The sequence below is a fragment of the Cyprinodon variegatus genome, unplaced genomic scaffold (assembly GCF_000732505.1).
Source record: "Cyprinodon variegatus isolate N-32 unplaced genomic scaffold, C_variegatus-1.0 Scaffold1282, whole genome shotgun sequence".
In the NCBI taxonomy this organism is placed as follows: domain Eukaryota; kingdom Metazoa; phylum Chordata; class Actinopteri; order Cyprinodontiformes; family Cyprinodontidae; genus Cyprinodon; species Cyprinodon variegatus.
The window spans coordinates 123,387-145,325 of record NW_015151735.1 but is presented as its reverse complement, the minus strand read 5'-3'; the positions used below and the strand labels follow the sequence as shown (position 1 = coordinate 145,325).

At 38.2% G+C, this 21,939-nt stretch overlaps 1 protein-coding gene across 2 annotated transcripts in view; it reads right to left on the bottom strand.

Annotated features, from left to right (window-relative positions):
• LOC107102609 (heparan sulfate glucosamine 3-O-sulfotransferase 1-like) overlaps positions 1-21,939 on the bottom strand; it is a 40,744-nt gene that overhangs the window by 5,318 nt on the left and 13,487 nt on the right. The window contains exon 2 of one of the 2 annotated variants that reach the window (XM_015401986.1): positions 282-369. The exons of the other annotated variant lie outside the window; for it this stretch is intronic. The gene's annotated coding sequence lies outside the window, so the exon portion shown is untranslated. The remainder of the gene's footprint in view (positions 1-281; positions 370-21,939) is intronic. 2 annotated transcript variants of the gene reach the window in all.

Here is a 21,939-nt window from a genome sequence, read left to right as displayed (position 1 = left end):
CTGCTGTGTATCTAAAATAATCTTTTGTGATGCAAACAGAAACAAACTTGTGATCGGCTTCATCAAAGCAGCATCTTTTTTCCCACGTTTAAAGGCAGGACTGATCGACTGCTCAATCGCAGCATTCTGTGAGAAGAGCTGCTGGTTGTTGCTCATAAAGCTTTAACTGGAGTAATATTGATCACTATCTGCACTACTGTAATGCTTAGGATTTACACACAAAGAAAAATTCCTGAGAAAAACGATTTCAACGTCCATAAACTCATATGGCAGATTCTTACCTCATTAAAAATCAGTTTAGAGACTTCACTACACTTTATCCAGTTAGGGTCACTGCGTATTGTTGTTGTTGTGTTTTTCAGAAGAAGCCTAAAAAAGCCATCAAAGAGAAGAAAATATCACAAGGAACCACTAAAAAGCACTCGAAACACGAGACTCAGAATAAAGGATTTAATTTATAAGAAGCAGAGGGTATAAGTGGTGGCCTCACGAGGGCTTTGTATGAGATCACGAGTTGTGTTAGGAAGAATGGTGCATGATCACATATTAGTTCCAACATCATGCCACTGTGATATTTCAATTCAATTCAGTGTATTTATATAGCACCAATTCACAGCACTTGTCATCTCAATTTTAAAATTCAACCAGATCATACAGGAAAATTGACTCAAAGTTCTATCTAAGGAAAACCAGTTGATTGCATCGACTCATTGACTCGCAGGCAATCCCTCACACCAAGCATGCTATGGTATCTCTGTTCCCAACATGCAAAACAAGTGCAAGATAAGGTAATGGGTGCAATGCAAACAAAAATGCAATTTAAAAACTAAACCCTAAGTTGACCCTCTTTTTGCTGCAAACCATATATTTTTAGCCTGATAAACCAGACTAAATGTGAGATTAAATGTGTAATTTAGTCTGGTCCCGATGAATGACACATCGGAAGATTGTTGATGAGAACAACCCGTTGCCTTTCAAACTGCTGTCTGGGCCTATTGGCCAACGTCTGACCAATGAGCGCAACTGACTGTGATGTAGGAAGCACGACAGAAAGCTGGTGGGGGAGTGTAAACAAACAACCTGTCGGTAAAACGGCAAATATGTCCTTCTTAAAAATAAATGAGCGTAGAGCCTCTTCCTGCTCACGTTTCAACGAAAACCCCAAGTCTAATCCTTCCAAAAGCCATCTTCCTTGTTGTGCTTTCAGCGTCGCACAGCTTTGTCATCACGCCCTCAAAACCCCGCCCGCTTTGCATCCAGAAATTCAAAACACATCTCTGCGTTGTGATTGGCCCGCCAGGTCTATGGCCTGGGGCATTGATCGAGGCTAGACCAAACTCTTAGGCAAAAATGATTATGGCCCCTGCCTGGTGGGGCTAGTTTTACTAGGCTGGTATATTTTGACAATTTACTACACAGTTGCTGCAATTCTGCATTTGTGTCTAAAACCATCTGTGTGGTGCCCTCCTCAAGTTTCACCCATCTACTGTATTTTAATACATCAGTAACAGTATTGGATCAATAGATATTCTAACTTTTGCCAGAAAAACTCCCTTTAGCAGCTTTGACTCGTGCCTAACTTTATACTGAAGGTCTTAAAATGCAGGTCACGCAGTCTAAAGTACTGAAAATGGTGTTTCTCTGCTGTGTCACTGTTGGGGGGTCCTGACATTGAAAGATTGGTCTTTAAACTGACTTATTCATTTTAAAAACACAGGTTTAAGAAGAGTTGAAGAAAGGTCAACATTTTGGTGCAATCAAATCAAAGTCCCAAACATTGATCTGATGAACAGTCCATAGAGTAAACCAATGGAGACATTGGCCTCAAAGACTTGGAGCTCATCACAAGAGATCAGCCATCAAACAAAACAAAAGCTAAAAGAGCAAACAGAGCAAATAAACTAAAGGCAAATGTTTTTGCCTATTATAATGTCAGTAAATATATCTTATTGATTATCAAGAAATCAATAATCACTGTTTCTTGTGTGCTTAGAGTTAGGTTGGGGGTCTCTCTCAATTTCTCTTAGTTTTGTATCAGACATTTCTCAACTTAAAGTCAAAGGCCAAACTTTAAGATGAGGTCTGGTGCAGGTGAAATCTGACAAACTGGTAGTGAAATATCAATACGCTTCCGATAGTTTAATAATTTAAAGACATTTACTGAGCAGCTTCTTTAGTGAACGCAGCATCATATCCTTCCTCCTGCTCCAGTTTCCTGTTGCTGCCATTATTATTGTTCCTGCTGCTACATGTGCCAAGGCTGCTCTGATGCGACTGAGTTATTAATTAGTGCAACAATGTTCTGGTTCAGAGGAGAAACCCTGTCTCACATTTTTTCCTGTAGCAGAGCACTAATTGCGCCATCAGGGAGCATCACCGCAGGCCCCGACCTTATGTGTTATCCCCCGACCTGGCGACACTGGCGTCATCCGTCCAGCCTCTGGCATCACACTGCGGATTCAAATGGGATTTTCAACATACAGCAGTGTCAAGGGTTTTTGTATAATGATGTAGATGTTATGGTGAAAGGAACTGGGCAATAAAAAGACAGACATTTTTTTTTAAAATCAGGTTTTGTTTTTCTCAGTATAGATATTTTTTCCCCTCTTTCTACAGAGAGAAAATCCACCCTATAAATCATGTTTATTGTCAGATGGGGGCAATTTCTACTCATCCAAACTTTTAGAATTTTAAATTATGAAAACAAGATCAAGATATCGTGGATCACAACGTTAAACCCTTCTTTTGGGTTAATTAGTACTCTGTGAAACAATATCCTTTATAACACAGCCTAAGGCATGCTTTTTGAAGTGCTTAATCTACAATTCTGTCTTTCTACTGTCTTTAATTAAATATCTTAGCTTGAATAAGACATTTCTAACAAATTATAGATTATGACCTGTTAATTTTGATATTGTTTTTAAACTAATTATGGCCATAGACAAAATGATAGTCCATTGAGGGAAACCAAAATCAGCTTAAGAAAATGTGTGAGAATAAGCAAATAACTGCAGTCGGATGCACTTTAAGGTCCTTGGAATTGATAAAGTGCTATAAATTCATTATTTCTACCAAAATTGGAGCAAAATCAACAGAAATGTAATTATAGTCTGGGTGTTTTTAATAAATGTAAGACTTGAAGTAAAAAAAATATTCTGTACTCAAAACCAGGTATAATAATGAGATTTAAACTGAGATGAACTCCATTGTTTTTCATTAAAAGGCTGATCTGTTCCTTCATTCAACGTTTTAGTGAAGCACCTGTGTTTGGTTTTTGTAATGTTAATAAATCAAATAAAGGGTTGCTGAGGTTGGCAAATATTTTTGCATCCTCATAGTTATTGAATAATGACTGTTCTGCCCTCTCTTTGACCAGGTGTTCAAAAACAAAACAGAGGCAAAGGCACTTTTTTAAGAGTTGGAGGATAGTAATGGATTTCATCTCCGCAACATCAACATCAAACTATTTATTGCAGAGTTATTGTGCATCTTAATACCTTTATGGGAGTCTGCCTACTAGCTTTAACAGACCGTTAAATTTTATTGTTGCTTTTACCCAAGCACTTTGACCAGGATGTCGTTAGATCGTCTCGTTCCGAAAAATTGATCTCATGTCAAACATAGTGATGCTAACAAAGGATCCTTGATCAGCTTCCTCATTGTTTCACATCCGGTCACTGAGGTTGAACGTCTTTATGTGCAATTAAATGTCACCCTGAAATGCATTCTGGGTACTTCGCACCACCTGGCAGGGATTTTCATTGCATTGTATAGAGCCTGACACAAAAAGACAAAAAAAACGCGAACAGGATTGTTATAAGTCCAGTGTGATCAGTAGCTGTCTGTTTTGTTTTTCATATAAAAATCTAAATAATTTTTGCCTCTTGTGTTTTTTGATGACACATCACAAGATTAGCTCTCTTAATTAGGACATATTTCAGTAACAGATGGCAAAAACGGAAAGTTTATTTGCTGTAATTTGTTCTAAATGAAAAGATGAGGGATTGCTGCTTTGATGTGAACTCTTATTAAACTTAGTATTCCACCCACATATTGCAGACGCAAGTAAATCTATGGGGCAAAATAAGCAGCGTTTCTTTTCTTTTTTTAAATCCCTGGGGTGTTCCCCGTTTGACCGGAAAGCAGGAGGGAGAGCAAATATCATGATTTTGGATTTTGTTTCATGCTGTGCAGCCATAATAATGTCTTCAGTTTGGAGATGTGTCTGCTAATTATTTTTCATTGACTGACTAACTATACCCAGCACCTGTAGTATTCTTTAAAGTATTTATGTCATAGTAAAACCACTCCATCGTGTCATATCAGTTGATTGATTGATTGACTTTATTGATCTCACAGGGCAGAAATTTACAATCATGTCACCCCATGATTACCAGCCATCTCTATCTAAACATGCCCCTGAAACAATTTGTATATAAGCCAGTCATAACGTGTGAATTATTCTGTCTGAGACAGAGCAGGCTTTTGCAGAGAGCAACAGGTATTGTTTTAAAAAAAAAAGGAAAAAGTGACGCACTGCTAAACCTGTAATGGTTCTGCCCTTTGTGGACTTCTTTTTGAGTTTTCAGTTATTGTTCTGTTTTGTTGCTCATTGGTTTCTTGTCCATTTTGTGTCATCGTTGTTTTCTACTTATATTTAAGCAGTGTTGCATTTTTTGATCTCTCTGTTGCCCCCTTGTGCCTGTCTCCTTTTCCCTAGCTCCCTTCTAGTTACTTCTATTCACACCTGCTCCATATCAGCCGATTAGCCCATTCTTTGTTCTATCCCCCATATATATATTAGTTATCAGGCTCCTCTCCTGTGGAACCAACTACCAGTTTTAGTCCGTGAGGCAGACACCCTGTCTGCTTTTAAGGCTAGACTTAAAACTTTCCTTTATGATAACGCTTATAGTTAGAGTGGCTCAGGTTATCCTGAGCTATCTCTATAGTTATGCTGCTATAGGCTTAGATTTCTGGAGGACATAGGGACCCCCATTTCATCATTCTGCTTCATTGTCTCTCTGTTCTCCTATTCTGCAGAATCTGTTAGTTCAATCTCTAACCTTCTGCTCTCTCTGCTTTTCCTCAGAGTAGCTTTGCCTCGTCTGTTCCTGTTTGGCTGTGACGTCATCCTGGAAAGAAACATCAGCTGTGCTGCTTCCATCAACACCCTTGTTTATAGATGTTGGAGATCGGCCTGTTTTCCAGTGTGGTCCTGTTTCTCTGACCGTGACTGAGTGGATGTGCTCTCTTCGTCCTCTGGCATGGGAGCTGCCTTGGAGCTTGTCTGCCTGGCTGTGTGTTTCCTGGACGGGGCCGCCTTTTACAGCTGCTTTTTGTATCTATGGTTCTGTCTCCTTGAACCCCAGTCGGCCTCGGCAGATGGCCGCTCACACTGAGCCTGGTTCTGCTGGAGGTTTCTTCCTGTTAAAAGGGAGTTTTTCCTCTCCACTGTCGCTACAAGCATGCTTAGTGTGAGGGATTGTATTTGAGTCAATGAGTCGATGCAATCAACTGGTTTTCCTTAGATAGAAAACTTTGTATCAATTTGACTGTATGATCTGGTTGAACTGTAAAGTGCCTTGAGATGACATGTGTTGTGAATTTGGCGCTATATCAATAAACTGAATTGAATTGAATTGAAATTGAATATACACCTCCTGTGCAGTTCCCCATTGCTGGATCCTCTTCATTGCTTTGCTTATAATGTGTATTTCTCCATGGCATCTCCTGGTTTTGGTTTCTTTTTGTGCTTCTGTTGCCATCTACTTTTCATTCAATCTGCAATAACGCATCTCTGTCTCCTACTAATCTGCGTTTGGGTCTGCAACAACATCCTCCAACCCTATCAGTATGATCACGAAGGGCAGAACCATGACAAAACCACTTAATATACATTCAAACATTTATCTTAATAAACATTAATGTCCTCTGAACTGGCAGACGTTTTCATGTTGGATAAGACCCTGATGTGCGCTGATGATGTTCACAAAACTATGACAAGCTGGGTGCATTGCTGTGAATTTCCTTCTGAAAGCAATCAGAACACTGCTGGCAGACGATTACTCGCCGAATGGGTTTGTCTCTGCTGTCTCCTGCATCTCCCCTGCACACTCTGTACATCAGCAGCCCTCACCCATGACCATCCGAGCATGGATGCTACTGCCTTCACACACAACCGTATCACCACATTACCCCGGTCCACTACACTCTAAGTCAGTGTGACCACAATATCAATGAGAGGATGGGTCAGAAGGTTCTTCAACTAAACCAGATAAAGACTGAAATGTGGGTTTTAGTTAATGTCAGTGGGTTAGATCATTGATTTCTAAAGTCAGGTGAGGAGATCATCTATAAGTTAAAAACTAAACAACAAAAATGATCGGGGTGATGGATATTCATGTTTAAATAGATAAAATCCTGACTTGACCAAATGCATTGGTTTTTTGTATGATGCTAAAAGCCGTGGTTTATTGATCTTGTACAGATGTTTGTAAATTCAGACAACTGTTTGGATCATAAGTCTTTTCCGGTATTATTTTGTGGGTTTGAGACTGAAAAGCTTGGAAACATCTGGGATAGTTTACAGCAACAGAGTCATTCCTGCTCCCTCTGAAAAATTAACCAGGCATCAAGAGTTGATCATAAATGCTGCCACCAGATACCTGACCCACACCTGGAAAAAAAATCAGAGATTTCCTCTTTTAAAGAGGAACAGCAAGAACATGCCTGTCAAGTTTTGGATCTGAAAATAAGGCAAAATATTCGACAGTCACTGCGATCCGTCCAAATACCCCAGTCCAGCTCTAGTATAGATTTATATTTCAGGACATGTAGACAAGAAATCTAAAAAAAAAAAACTATTGCAAACTGATCTGAGCGATTTTGACCTGTGATGCCAGCGACAGTTCTGTTTGGAGAAGCAGATCGGTGGGGTTTTTTTTAATACAATTTTATCAGGGACGTAACTACATGCTACTCCCCCAAGCATTATTTAATAAGTTTTAATAAATCACACATCTTACTAATGTTTTCATTATAACAACTATTGAGGAATCACTTGGTTTCAAATGGCTGTTCCTACACTTCCACCAAGTATTTCTTTGAAAAAAACCGATGCCTTTACCTATTTGTCCGATTGCCACAGATTGGGAAATTTGAAGTATGGGAAATGGGAAATTTACAGGAAACTACTTATGGGTACCAGTTGTTGTGGTTTCTGCTATTTTATTTGTTACCAGGTTCATGCTGTGTAGAACTAAACTGGAGTGACTTGCCAGATTGTCTCTGTTTGACTCTCTGTTTGTCAAAGAATAGATGTTTAAATTCTTCTATTGGCCTGTAAAGCTCTAAACTGACTTGCACCACAACATACAGTATTTCCAAGAGGCGTGTCCAGTGTGAACCGTGTAGACCTCTAGTCTTTAGAGATCAGCTTACTCCTTGTTCCCAGGACCAAAAGTGATGAAAGTTTAGCAGAATTTGTTTTCCTCAGCTTTGGAAAAAGCTTTTGATTAAACGATCTAAACTATATGTTAACATATTTTACTTGTGTGCAATGTTTTTGTGATTATGCTTAATCTTGTTGTCATTTCCGTGATGTAAAGCTCTTTTGATTGCCTTGTGTATAATAGTTTTTAAGTAAATAAACTGGCTTTGTTGGCAGTATTGCATTTGAATCCCTTTTCGAATGTGCAAAGGCCTGATATAAAAGAAACACTGTGGCTGTTACAGTTTACACAACATGGATCACCCAGAACCACTATGTTGGATGGATGTTTTGTGAATGCTTATTGTTGTTCAAAACATGTTAAAATAAGACCTATAATTCAGATGGGGAATTTTTGCTTGGTTCATCTTAACAAGGCTATTTTCCTTGACTGTATTGAACAGCTTTTCTTTGTGTTATAAAGCAACAGCTCTTTGAAAGTGGATGCAATATAAATTGTGTAACTCTTGGGGGAAAATGAAGCTTTTTACGGTATGCCTAAAAGAGTTTCCCCCAAAGAGGAGAATGGGGTTATTTCTGAGTGCCTTAAATCGTATNGTTTTTTACATTTACTGGTAGGGGAGTTTCACCTATTCAAAAAAGGTTGAATGCACAAAACAAAAAATGGAAAAACATATTTTGAAAAGTTTTGACATAGAGAATATTTACCTCACCTGACTGATCAGCTATTTTCGTGCTTGCTGGCGTCCTGAATTCAACATCTGAATCATATTTCTCTCTTGATGTCTTTGAATGTCATGAACCATTGTTAATAGCTGACGTGATAAAGTACGGAAAACTTGCAGAATTAAAGCACATGTATTGAAACCTTGGTTTATTACTAATCTGTGGTCTGATCTAGCTTTCTAACTCCAACATATAATGACACTGGGCTTTGCATCGCCTTATTAACGCTCTCCAATAAATAGAAGCATGTCTAGTCTGAATTTCCTTTTTTTAAAACTTTTTCAAAGTTTGCTCAAATTTTGCATCACATTTGCATGGAAATAAAGCTGCTGACATATTAGGGGCAATATCTTGGAGAGCACATCTTTTTCAAGTACATCTATTACCCCCTTTTTTTTACAAGTCAGAGTTTTCTCCTGTCTCACTTTGCCTTCAGCTCTGTCTCCTCCTCCATTTCAGTACCACACATTTAAACAGCAGCACTCTCCTACTCTCTCTTAGTGACTGCCTGCTGCTTTAAATAGTCAGCGTGAGCTACTTCATGAATCCACCATCAGTCCCTGTTCTTCCTGCAGCTTTACTGTCCCACCTGTTTCATTCTCACAGACCTTCTGACTTGTTTCCATCAACTCTGTCCTCTTCTCTCTCTAGAGCAGGGGGCTTCAATTCCAGTCCTAGAGATCAGGTATCCTGCACCTTTTAGATGTGGCTCTGCTTCCAGATAACTAAATCAAATGTCTGAATTACCTCCTCAATATGCAGGAAGGTCTCCAAAATCCTGATGATGATCTACTCATTTGACTAAGGTGTGTGGAAACCAAAACGCATCTAAAAGGTGAAAGATATCAGACTGGATTGGATGAAACCTGCTTCTCCAGGCTCTCTCTCACCACTTTTCTTACAGATGACATCAATCTTATTAATAAACAGGCTCACTAACAACTCTACTTTTAGATGAGACTAAATATTCCTGTGTCTTATTAAATCCAATCCATCCTTATATTCTGATCATATTTATAATACTTGAACAAAACAAAAATCTATACACCATAGATTCCCTTCCTCTGGTAGGTGCTAGCAGGTTCCTTTTGAAAAAAAAAAAAAAAAAAATTCCCTTCTTACTTTATTAACACACAGCCACACATACCCAAAGTGGTTAAAAGTCACAATAGCACAGCTTACTATTGTGTTAAAAGGCCCTCTAAATTTAATTCTGAATGGAATCTAGATTCATGCAATTAGGATAATGCCCTTAAACACACTTTTTACAGATGAAAACTGCTATTTATATTATGTTGAAATCTTCAAAACAGAATACCGGTATATAACAAAACAATCAAGCAAAGGATTAATTCCTCAAACCAACAGGAAATGAGTCCTGATTTAGGTTTGCAGTGCTTTACAATGTTTGGACATATTTTTTATAGCCCTATAATATTTTGTAATCATACAAAAGGTTTATGTCTTTTAATGGTTAACCTAGATACACACACTTCACACTAATATATGGAGAGAATCAGTGACTCTGAAGGAGAAACTCTTACATCAGTTGACTTCTCTGCTGAATATGATTGTGTAAACTATTGCAATGTCAGAAAAGGTAATTATATTGTCACCTAGGAAAAAACAATCAATATTATAAAAAGGAGCTTTAAATATATGAACTCTTTGTTGCTAATGTAATAGTTGTACTGTTTGAACTACTAAATGAAGAAATAATGGATGATATCTTAATTTACAGAGATTTACCTGTACTTTTCTTCTTTACTATTTGAATAGAAATGTTTCTGAGACAAAACTGCTTTAAAGACATGGCCAACACACTTTGTTACTGATAAGACCTGGTGCCTCATTCAGAGACAGCAATAAACCTGATGTGAAACACCCACAATGCAGGGCGTGTACAGGTGGCATGTCAGCAACTCAGACAAAGACATATCTTAAGGAAGGCTGATGTGTGTGGTGTGTGTGTGTGTGTTTTGCATGGAGAAACACGTGTCTTGTGCTAAGATGGATCATGAATCCCATGTGACTTCCCTGTATAAAAAGAATATTCCCCTACCATCATTCTTATTGTTCTTTGTGACCTTTTTCTCCATATTTCATTACTCAAACCCATCTTCACCTGCGGTGTCTAACCTCAGCCTCATCTCCTGTTCCAGATCTGGTCCTCCTGTTTAAATCCTACCCTGTTTATGCGGATCAGCTAACAAACCCCAGCACTATGCTAATGGAGGATGCCCTGCAGCCTCCTCTTAGCTGCTCATTAATAAAACACAAGTCGCACCTTCCTGGCCTGAAATATTTTTGACTCAATGAACTTTTAATCTTGACAAACACGAAAGGAGACAGAGTTGGAAGCTGACATGAGAAACGGGTCTATGCACACGTCAAACCCAGACAGACAGTGAGTGTTGATTAGACCTTGCTGCTCAGCGAAAATAAGGTTAATGCTGTTTGACCCAAATACAAGCGTGCGGCTGTTAAACCCAGGCCAGAGAAGCACGGCTGCTGTAAAAATAGGGAAAATAAATTTTTAAAAATGATTTCCCGTAGACACACCTTTTTATCTTTAAATGTCACAGCTTCTTTTTGATATGTAAAATCCCATCAAATCTATAAAACGGCATCTTTAATGTCTTTTTCTTTCAAACAGATTTTAATTGGCTTGCAATGCTAAAAGATTGATTGAAAAGGCATTAAAAAATGACTTTGAGTTTAGCGGGAACAAAGCCTCTGCATTTATTTCAGATTCATATCTTTCAAGGAGGTTAATCATGTGGTACGGCATGAAAAACAACCATTTAATCCATTCACACAGACCAGGGTTCCAACTGTGAGATGAAAAGTAAGAATATTTGGATGCATTATATTGAGTAGTTTTTAATTTTGGCACTTAATAAGCTCTGCAGTTGTTCTGTAACTCCATGTGGTTTCTTGTACCAGAACATTAACAGAGGATATGTCTGTATTTCTGGATATTCCCAGAAATACAGATTCATTTAAATAGATACAGTTTGAATTCATCAGATTGGCGTCTAGAGAGTTTGAAGGCTGCTTCACAGCAACTGTGAGCTTTTTTCACATGGCAAAAATAATCAAGTGAAAATAATAATTATAGAGGACAAAATGAATATTGTTTATGCTTTTGTGTCATACTTCTGCCTTAGCAAATGATATAAGATTTCTGATAGTGAACTGCATTTACACTGAATTTGAAATAGCCCTGCCAAAAACTTCACAGCTGTCTTGCTTGCAATATGCCCAAACACTGCTGTGAACTTTGACCAAGCACCTGGAGCATCTATCCACTTGCATGTTTTTTTGTTTTTTTGGGCATCCTTTTTTGGTTCAACTGACCTTGTCGGACCTTGATTTTCACGAGACAGTCACAGCGTGTGTGATATGTAATCCTAAACACTGTTGAAATACCTGGGTCTACCAGACTAGCTCCCAGTTCAGCCAATAAAACCACCTATTCCATGTGCTGCAGCTAGACGATCACTTTTAGTGTTACTACCTTCTGTCTGGTTCACAGGCTTATTTAGTTTCTGACTGAATAAAGTCCTCACTGTGCTCCTTCACCCTATGTCACAACCACATCCAGGCCCTGATTGGATAATGCAAGGCTATTTGACAGAAAGGCTTTGATTCAACTTCAGTGAAATTTCCTATTGCTCTATCCGCATGTCAATCGCTTCTGCTTACATTTGCGATTTACTTTGATCGCCCATTTTGTGCTAATGCATTGCTGTCCATGAATTCACTCCTGAATGAGTATTTGCACAGGGCTGACGTAAATAACTCACTTCAACTGCCACATTCACAATCAATGTGAATGCACCTTCATACAGTAGGTAATTTTCCCTTATGAAAAGGATACAGGTCACCAGCTTGCAACTTATTAACTGTGGGCTGTGTGGACCTGTATTTCAAAATTTGAAATATTCATGAACAACAGTCAGGAGTTAATAAATTCATTAGGAGGGCCATAAATGCCCCCAGAGACCCACTTTGGAAACCCCTGCTATATAATGCTATTAAATGTGTTTCCATCAACCTTTTTTCTTCTGAATTTTGGAAATCAAATTAGGAAGGCTTGATGCAAATAGAAAAATTCAATTCAACTTAATTTTGCAGAAAGGTTTTTTACATTTACTGGTAGGGGAGTTTCACCTATTCAAAAAAGGTTGAATGCACAAAACAAAAAATGGAAAAACATATTTTGAAAAGTTTTGACATAGAGAATATTTACCTCACCTGACTGATCAGCTATTTTCGTGCTTGCTGGCGTCCTGAATTCAGCATCTGAATCATATTTCTCTCTTGATGTCTTTGAATGTCATTAACCATTGTTAATAGCTGACGTGATAAAGTACGGAAAACTTGCAGAATTAAAGCACATGTATTGAAACCTTGGTTTATTACTAATCTGTGGTCTGATCTAGCTTTCTAACTCCAACATATAATGACACTGGGCTTTGCATCGCCTTATTAACGCTCTCCAATAAATAGAAGCATGTCTAATCTGAATTTCCTTTTTTTTAAACTTTTTCAAAGTTTACTCAAATTTTGCATCACATTTGCATGGAAATAAAGCTGCTGACATATTAGGGGCAATATCTTGGAGAGCACATCTTTTTCAAGTACATCTATTACCCCCTTTTTTTACAAGTCAGAGTTTTCTCCTGTCTCACTTTGCCTTCAGCTCTGTCTCCTCCTCCATTTCAGTACCACACATTTAAACAGCAGCACTCTCCTACTCTCTCTTAGTGACTGCCTGCTGCTTTAAATAGTCAGCGTGAGCTACTTCATGAATCCACCATCAGTCCCTGTTCTTCCTGCAGCTTTACTGTCCCACCTGTTTCATTCTCACAGACCTTCTGACTTGTTTCCATCAACTCTGTCCTCTTCTCTCTCTAGAGCAGGGGGCTTCAATTCCAGTCCTAGAGATCAGGTATCCTGCACCTTTTAGATGTGGCTCTGCTTCCAGATAACTAAATCAAATGTCTGAATTACCTCCTCAATATGCAGGAAGGTCTCCAAAATCCTGATGATGATCTAATCATTTGACTAAGGTGTGTGGAAACCAAAACGCATCTAAAAGGTGAAAGATATCAGACTGGATTGGATGAAACCTGCTTCTCTCACCACTTTTCTTACAGATGACATCAATCTTATTAATAAACAGGCTCACTAACAACTCTACTTTTAGATGAGACTAAATATTCCTGTGTCTTATTAAATCCAATCCATCCTTATATTCTGATCATATTTATAATACTTGAACAAAACAAAAATCTATACACCATAGATTCCCTTCCTCTGGTAGGTGCTAGCAGGTTCCTTTTGAAAAAAATAAAAAAATAAAACATTTACTAATGTATATATCTCAAATAAACCTTCTAAAGAAGTCATCATAGATACACAATCATTATTTTCTATTGTTAAAAACATGTATTTATATCCTAATTTATCTTCGAACGAGAACGTTTAGCCCAATTAGAAGCTTAAAACAAAGACAACAATTTAGAACCGTGCCTTTAGTTGCACTCGTGTGAAATGCCTCAGGCAGGACAGTCTGACTTTGGTATACTTCCAGAAAACTTTTGCTACCATTTGCCTGCTTTGGTTGGCTGGACTGCTGTCTTTACTCGCACCATATGAGCTCTAAGTTAGCCCTTCAGCCCTGCTCAATGAGCCTCACATGAGTCATAGCGAGTCCCTGTCTTTGGCTTCTTGTGATTCACATTAGGCAGCAACAACAATGCCAAGACTCTTAATGATGCATGAACCCTCCTTAATGGCAAACATGCAGACTTGGAAAGCAAATGAAGATGGAGGAAGAAAAAGAGGAGAAAGGTTGGAGTTTAATTATCTGTGAAAGGCAGATGCTGCCATCTGCTATTGGGGACTTGTTGTGTCTGTTTGTGTTTGTCTCCTGTGTTTGTGTGGGTGTGTGCAGAGCCTATGTCTTTTTTTTTTTGGTGAGCAGACAGCAAGTGACTGCCTGCGATCCAACCTCTTGAATTTTTTTTTACTGAGCGGTGGCATTTGGGGAGGGTGGGGGAGGGATTATCCTGCACAAAGAGACAGAGGGTGGCAGGGAAGGAGGAGGATGGTGGTAAAGACGGAGGATTGGGTGGAGGTACAGAGGGTATATATCTCCACAGGAAAATATGTACGGCAGCAAAGAGATTGTCCCTGGTGGGGGGTTTCATGGTGGACCGCTTCGGGTTGCCAAGCCTGTCGCATCATAAGGCTGAAAAAGTGTGATAAAACTCTGTCCCTCCTCCCTTCCTTTTCATTCAGCTATCCTCCATCCAGCTCCTCATTCTTTCAGGTTACATTTCTGCAACCATTTGTGTATCCTTACTTCCAAACTTCTATCACAACCACAATTTCTCACACTTCCCTGCTTCCTCTCAGCCAATCAGAAATGCTGATTGCAGCATACACACTTGGAGATGATTGCCTTTCAGACTAACAAAGGAAATGTAACGAGTCTGCTCCTATTTCCCATCCTGTTCCCATTACCCGCCTGAAGAGGAGATGGCCAACACTCAGAGGGGAGTCTGTAATCAAAATAGATGGTGCCATCTGAGAAAGAGACATGAATCGGTCATGCTTCCAGAACAGGACAACTGCTGGCTCTCTCCCCGCACTTGTTGGGTTATCCCGCTTGAAAAAAGGAAAGGAAGACAATAAACAGCAGGGATCATCGTGGTTTGGGACTTAGAAATATAGAAAAGGTCTCCAAACCGCCTTCAAGACTGTCTTTGTCATTTTGCCTTCAGAAAATGCTGCTAAAGTCATTTTTTTTGTAAAAAAAGAAAAGAGAAACTTCTTTCCTGCTCGCAGGTCTTTCAGAGTTCAACAAAAAGATGAAAGGAAACATGAGCACAAAATGAAAACACTTTTGAAAAGACTCCATTTTTTTTTCTAAAAATCCATTGAAGTGAAGAGGCCTCTTTAAGGTACTCTGTGGTTATAAGTGAGGAGTTCAAGGTGCTCTAAACCAGAACCTGGAGCTGTGTGGATGAGTTTGATTCTTCCTATTTAAAAAAATAGAGATATAGAGAATAGAACAGAAAGTCCAAACGCAGTTTGTACTGAAGGCTTAGACAGCTTTCTGCTTTTATTTCTCTTTGAAATGTTTCTCTGCTCACAAACAAATATTAATTTACTACATGATCGCCAGAAGTGAAATGCATGTAAGCAGAACAAACTAAACAATAAACCAGAAGTTCCAGAAAAAGGCTGAAAATCAAACTGCAGTTACATAAACTGCAATCACTCACATTTTGCATGGACGCTTAGCAACTATTATCAGGGTAAAATATGTATGGGTTGTCTTTATTTAGAAAATTGGGATGTTTTGCTTGTTATTTTTCTTGTTGGAGCAGTGTAGATTGACCCTAAGGTTCTGGTGCCCATCCGCTTTAGGCCACCCCTCAGTGTACGTTGGTTATTGCCTGGCTGCGCCTCTGTCTTAAACTCCAGAGAAGATGCATTGAAATGTTTTGCAGAGTGCCAACAAACTAACAGATAAACATTTTCTTTTTTGCACCATAGTTTCTTCTGTGTGTTTGGATCTAGGCATGAAGGTAGCAAAAATGTCACTTCATGCAGCATGTCACCAGATGTTATTCCTAAAAACTGTGGGATTTGGTGTCAAAATCACACCTAAACCGTAGGTGAGTGGAATTAGGATCCAGACATGCCTCCACATCAAAGTGCAGCTTTTTGATTTCAAAAGGGGGAAAAAGAAATGTGTTGATTTTAGCTGTGTGAGTGTTAAATAAATTATCACTTGAAATGATAAGTTTGCCAAAAGAATATCAGATATTAACAAATGAAGAACCAGACATAAATACTGCAAATACAACATTCATCTCTTGAGCTTAATTTTTGGATGTTTAAATCTTTAATATGTTTAGTTGTTTCTAGAATATACTTCAGAATAATTTCCCACATTTCTGAATCTTTCTTATAAAACGTCACACTTCTATTGTAAAGAGGGAATGTTAGAGGACAATTCATTTTCTTTATTTCTTTCGTAAATCTTGTTTATGTAGGTTATCATAAACCTCCATGCCTAACTTTGGCCAAAAATTTAGTGACTCTTTACTGACATCATAAACATATTCTACTAGATTTTTTTCACTGTTGGAATAAGAAAGCATTCATGGAAGTTTTCACTTATTTATTTACAATGAATGCAAGATGAATTGTCATGAAATTTGTGAATTCACAAAATATATCATGTCAGAAGCCAACAGATGTGTTTGCTTTAATACAGAAAAGTTTCAGACCAATGAAATAAAGTGAGATGGATTACATCACCATGTCAACCAGAGGGGGCAAAACAAACATGACTGCACCGGTTTTAGCTGGAATACTCTTTGTTTCCGTTTTGAAAAATTGCGAAATGACGCAATTTTTTGCCTTTGTCAATGGGAAAGATGTTTATGCGTTCCTCTTGCCAGGACTCGGCAAGAATTTGGCTTAAGTGATAAATGAAATTCTTGCCAAATCAGCTAGTTGTGAAACATCAAGAATGTGATACAGCGCAGCTGTTGCTGCTGTGATTGGCTAAAAGCTTTAGACAGGAAGTATGTGCTACTTGATTTACCCAATCAGCTTGAAGAATTGTACTGAGTTTACCTCCCTTTTCTGTGTGAACAGTTTTAACAGGAGGCTTTCCAAATGGATGCATGTAGTTCAATTTGAATTCTACACAGTATCTATCTGGCTTATGCCAGGTTATTTCATTTTCTCCAAGTATTTATCATTCATTCAGATCTACTCATAACAACAACAATTTATCAGAGAACTTTGCACCATTCCTCTTTTTGCTCTTCCTGCATTTCCTGCATGTCACTCTGTTGTTGTTTTTCCTAAATCAGCTTGTTTTTCATCTGTTTTTTTTTTTTTTTTTTGCAAAGATGTCCAAAGGTCTTAAACTACCTGTATGTTCAGATACACTTATGCACCTGATACAGAGGCTGACAAGCTCTGTACTGGTGGTTCAGTGTAATATATTAAGCTGAAAAAGTCCTCAGAATGAAAATTAATTTTGCACTGAAATTTTTCTTTTTTTGGACCCCAACCAAAGCACAACACAACAAAGCCATACAAAGCAAAAACATGCTTTAAATGTCAAAATTCCCTTCTTTGAATTTAAAACAAACATTTGCTGTTTTATAATTTTTCTATGTGATTTTATTCCTGCTTTACATAGCCTTTTAATAACCTGCCGTAGCCAGTGTTTTATTTTTCTACTGGCTTCAATATTTGGAACTAGCTATTAATGATTAGCATCAAGCTGAATTATATTTGATTAATTTACCTAAAAACTTTTTACTGGAAAGGAAGCCGATAATATAAGGCTCTCAGTATTTCTAGTATAGAAGAGAGAATCAAACACAAACACTTCCACCAAATCTGTTTTCTCTGTATTTATTCGGTTCTTAGTTTAAGTCTTGGTATCTCTGACCTTTTGCTGTATCTGTTCATTTCAACTCATGAACCTCATGCTGCTTTTCGAATTACACTCGTAGGGGAAAAGAGTCCTTCTAGGAGCGACACCAGCCACCCTTGGACTTCTTCATCACCTTATTCACTCACTCACAAAACACCAAGATAACCCCCTTCCTCACCCCCTCCCTTATTCCATTCCTTCTTTATCCCCTTCCTCCTCCTCCTCCTAAAATCTTCTGCCATGCACGCTCCCAGATCTGGGTCAACCATATCAAACACCAAAATATGCCGGCTCCTTCCTCCTCTTTGGTGTGCTCAGCTATGTGTGTGGTGAACTGCGTGTTCTGCACTGGGGGAGGATTTGTAATTAGGAAATACTCTTTATCAAAGAGACCTACAGTATGTGGCTGTGTGTTCATGCTTATACCTGTTATATGCATGTGTGTGTGTTTATGCATATGGTCTCCTAATCAGTGTGAGCAACAATGAAACCTTGGTGGGATTCTGTGTAAATTTCTCTCTCCTTAGGGGTGTTATGGCTTACATGTCTAGGCTCTGCTGCTGGCATTAACTCCGCTGTTGTGTCTGCATGTGTTCAAAGCCAGCTGGCGAGGATTCATTTGATTTAAAGTGGTGGGACAGTAAAAGAGATGAATGGCGTGAGTCAGGTACCTGATGAGCAACATTCTCTCCCTTTTTTAAATTTGTTCTTCCTCTTTTCACACACCTACAGACCCCTCACCTGCATCTACATGCTTCTAGATTTTAGTTTACAAAACTGTTTTCCCGTCAGTTGGGGGTTGAAATGCACTTAGCTATAATTACGTAAGCTATCAACAGAAGCCAGATCCAGAAGCAGAAAGCAACTAATTTCATTCTGTCTGCATCTTTTGTTTCAGCCCCTCTTGCCTCTGGTGCAAAAAAAAAATCTGATTAAAGCAGCAAATGATGATATCTCAGACTAAAATGCTTCCATATTTGTGGTTTATGTTGGCAGACAACACATTGCTCTTCAGTATTACAGTCATGTTGTCATTGCAAAACTCTATAAGAGTTGTATTTCTACTGCTCCGACTTCGGCTTAAATTTACAGTAAAACTGACTTATACTGCTGTTTAAAATGTATACAGCTAAAAAATGTGTATACTCTAATTCTGTGGATAAATATGCACAAATTGATGCAGTCAGTTTTGGGAATTCTGCAAAGTGCCTCAAACTCAAAGTGAATATTTTCACAGTAGCTTAATAAAAGGAAATAGATAACAAAAATATGAAATATACCAACAAAGATGGGAAGCCTCCAATAGCAGAAATGCCACCTACTTTAAAAAAGTTCTTAAATAAATGCTAAAATAACAATGCAGTATTTTGAAATCAGGAAGACTGAGAGAAAAGGAGAAGCTTTTGATCAGAAATACATAAGAAACAGGTGTTCTCTTTGCAGTCATGTTTACTTTAAAAGTCATTTAATATAATGAATAACTCTGAGTAGACATATACTAATACACTAATACACTCACCAAACAATATTTTAGTTATTTTTTATATCAATCTGATTCATGTCAAACCGATATGTGAAAACTGAAAAGGGTGTGGCTAAGCCACACATTCCTCAGAAAAATAGCCCCCAAGCCTATGGCTGACGCTTCATCTATATCTTTTCTGTTATTAAAAGAGCATCATGTCCATATTTTGCATACCATGCAATTACTATTGGAATTATTATAATAATATCAGTTGTTTTGTACTTTGGACTGAAATTGTAGTCTTTCAAAATTATTTATTAACATATTTTCCTTTTGGTTAGTGCCCCAGTTTTCTTAGCCAGTTGAGAAGTGCTAACAAAGTTATTCTCTCTACACAATAAACACCAGGAACACAACAGATAAATCTGAATGTCTGACTGTTGCTGGTTAAGAAACTTAGTCGCTTCCTCTATTTATCATGTTGTTCATGTGTAATTTTTTTTATAAATAATAAATCAACTTCATTGATCTCACATTGGAGAAATGTATCTCTGCATTTAACCCATCCCCTTAGGGAGCAGTGTGGGGTTAAGGGTCTTGCCCAGTAGAAGAAAAAATAGGAAAAGAGAAGCAGAGATTTTATATGTATATTTTAGAAGAAACTGAAAATAATTAACATCTTGACCCCGCCCTGCTGCCAAAGTTTATACCTTCATAGACGTATTGCATATGTGGTTTCTGTCATAGTGACAGCCTGGCCCAGCAGTGAGAAGATCTGACCTGTCAGAATGGATTTAACCCAACTGTCACTGAGGAAAAACGGGACACTGCAGGGGTGTTGGAGGATGTGTGTCTGTGTTAACTATGAGGTGATTTGGGGGGGGGGGTTTGGGTGAACCCAGTTTCTTGAGCATTACATGTGAGAGTCATGTGCAATATGGGTCTCTGGAACGAGGACGGCCTGACAGATGGGGATGAACAAGTTTTGTCTGGTCAATATAATCATGGGCCAACAAGCTCAAATATTAACAGGGTCCTTAACTGGGTTTTTGAGGCGTCACAAACAGAGCAAGCAGAAGGACAACAAAACAGAAAGGGAATGAGACACAAAAAACAGATGGTGTTTTTTTTTTTTTTGTAGAAGAGAATGAATTCGAAGGTCGCCTGATGAAAGATGTAGAGAAAACGTTATATGAGGACAGGGAGCAGAGGAAGAAAATCTACCAGCATCATTAGATGTGTTTGGGCTCCTGCTGGAAGTTTCCCATGGCAACGATTGTTTATCTTGCTCTCACCTGTGCAGTTGACCCAAGGGATTAAAGATTGGGGCGGATGGAGGTTTGGAAGGATGGAGGGAAAGAGGAAGGAAAAAGGCTGGCAGGTGGATGTTAAAACAGAGGATAATGGGGGTTACACATAATGCCACAGTAGGTGCTGTGCTGCAGCCAAACAGCTCCCTGCAGTGATCGTAATAAACAAATCAGGTTGATGCTCCTTTGCTGTCAGGAATGGATAATTAATCTGATCAGCGTCTCAGCTACTCGCCTGTCATCTTACAGCAGACAGACAAATAGTCCCAGTCAGAGTTTTCGTATACAAATTGTGTTCTATCTTCATTTTGGGTTTTAAGTTATTTATCATATATGTATTCTTAACTATGTTTTCAGGTGAAAATTATGTATTAACTGAACAATAATACATAAAATTAAAATTAGTTTAAATTCCAAACACATGTATATACACGTTCCCAGTAATATTTGGGTTAATGTTCCTTAACTGGATAGTTTTTTTTAGCCATCTGCCAGCTTCTAGTGGCAGGACATTTCATCTCTTCACAGACTAGGTGAATTTGAGCTCCAGTGGTTTTTATAGTGACTTTTAAGTATAATCTAGAAACATAGGACTTAATTTAGGGAAAAGGGTTTGGATATGTATTTATATGCTTTCAAATACACATCAAAAATGCATTAAATGCATTGCACAAATGCATTTCTATTAACCATTTAACTGTAATAAAAAAGACATTTGCTAAATGGAAATACTGCAATCTGGAAAAAACTTGGAAAAAACATAGAAAAAAATCTTAAATGTTGCAAAACTGCAATTGAAACACTTCTTTTTTTTTTGTAAAAAACACTTTCTTTGTATTTTACAAGTCACTTGATCTGCAGCTGAACCTTACTGCCTTGTGAGATACAAAGAGGAAGAAGACCGCCGTAAATAGTGGAAGATGATGGTGCCCACTGGAGCAGCGGCTGGAATATGGATATATCTCATATCTTTAGATCCGCTGCTGCTGTGTTTTCAGAATTATGGCATGAACAAACATAATCACATGCAGCTTATTATACTGACCAATTGCAAAATGTTGCATTTTCGAAATTAGCGGAATATTTACATTGTTTGCACACATGGAAGCGCAGCTACTGTCCTGTTCTGCACCTAACTGTATGAAGAATTTTAAGGATTTGGTCTTCACCTTTTATAAGTTTGTCCTATTTGAGTAAAGACACATTGAAAACTCCACAGCATTTTCCTGGCTCCACTTTGCATTACCGTTCACAGAATTTTATTGAGTTTTAAGATCTCACTTTTTATCCTTCCTAACCAGAAGACATTTGGGTTGTCCGTGTGGGCAGCAGCAAATTTCAACCAAATTTAAAGATGTTTTGGATCAGTTGAGGATCTTTTCTGGGTCAGCTCCCCGTCTATTTGTAGTAGGATATGACTGGACTTACTGAACTCCTGTTTTCTCTAGATAGATAGATAGATAGATAGATAGATAGATAGATAGATAGATAGATAGATAGA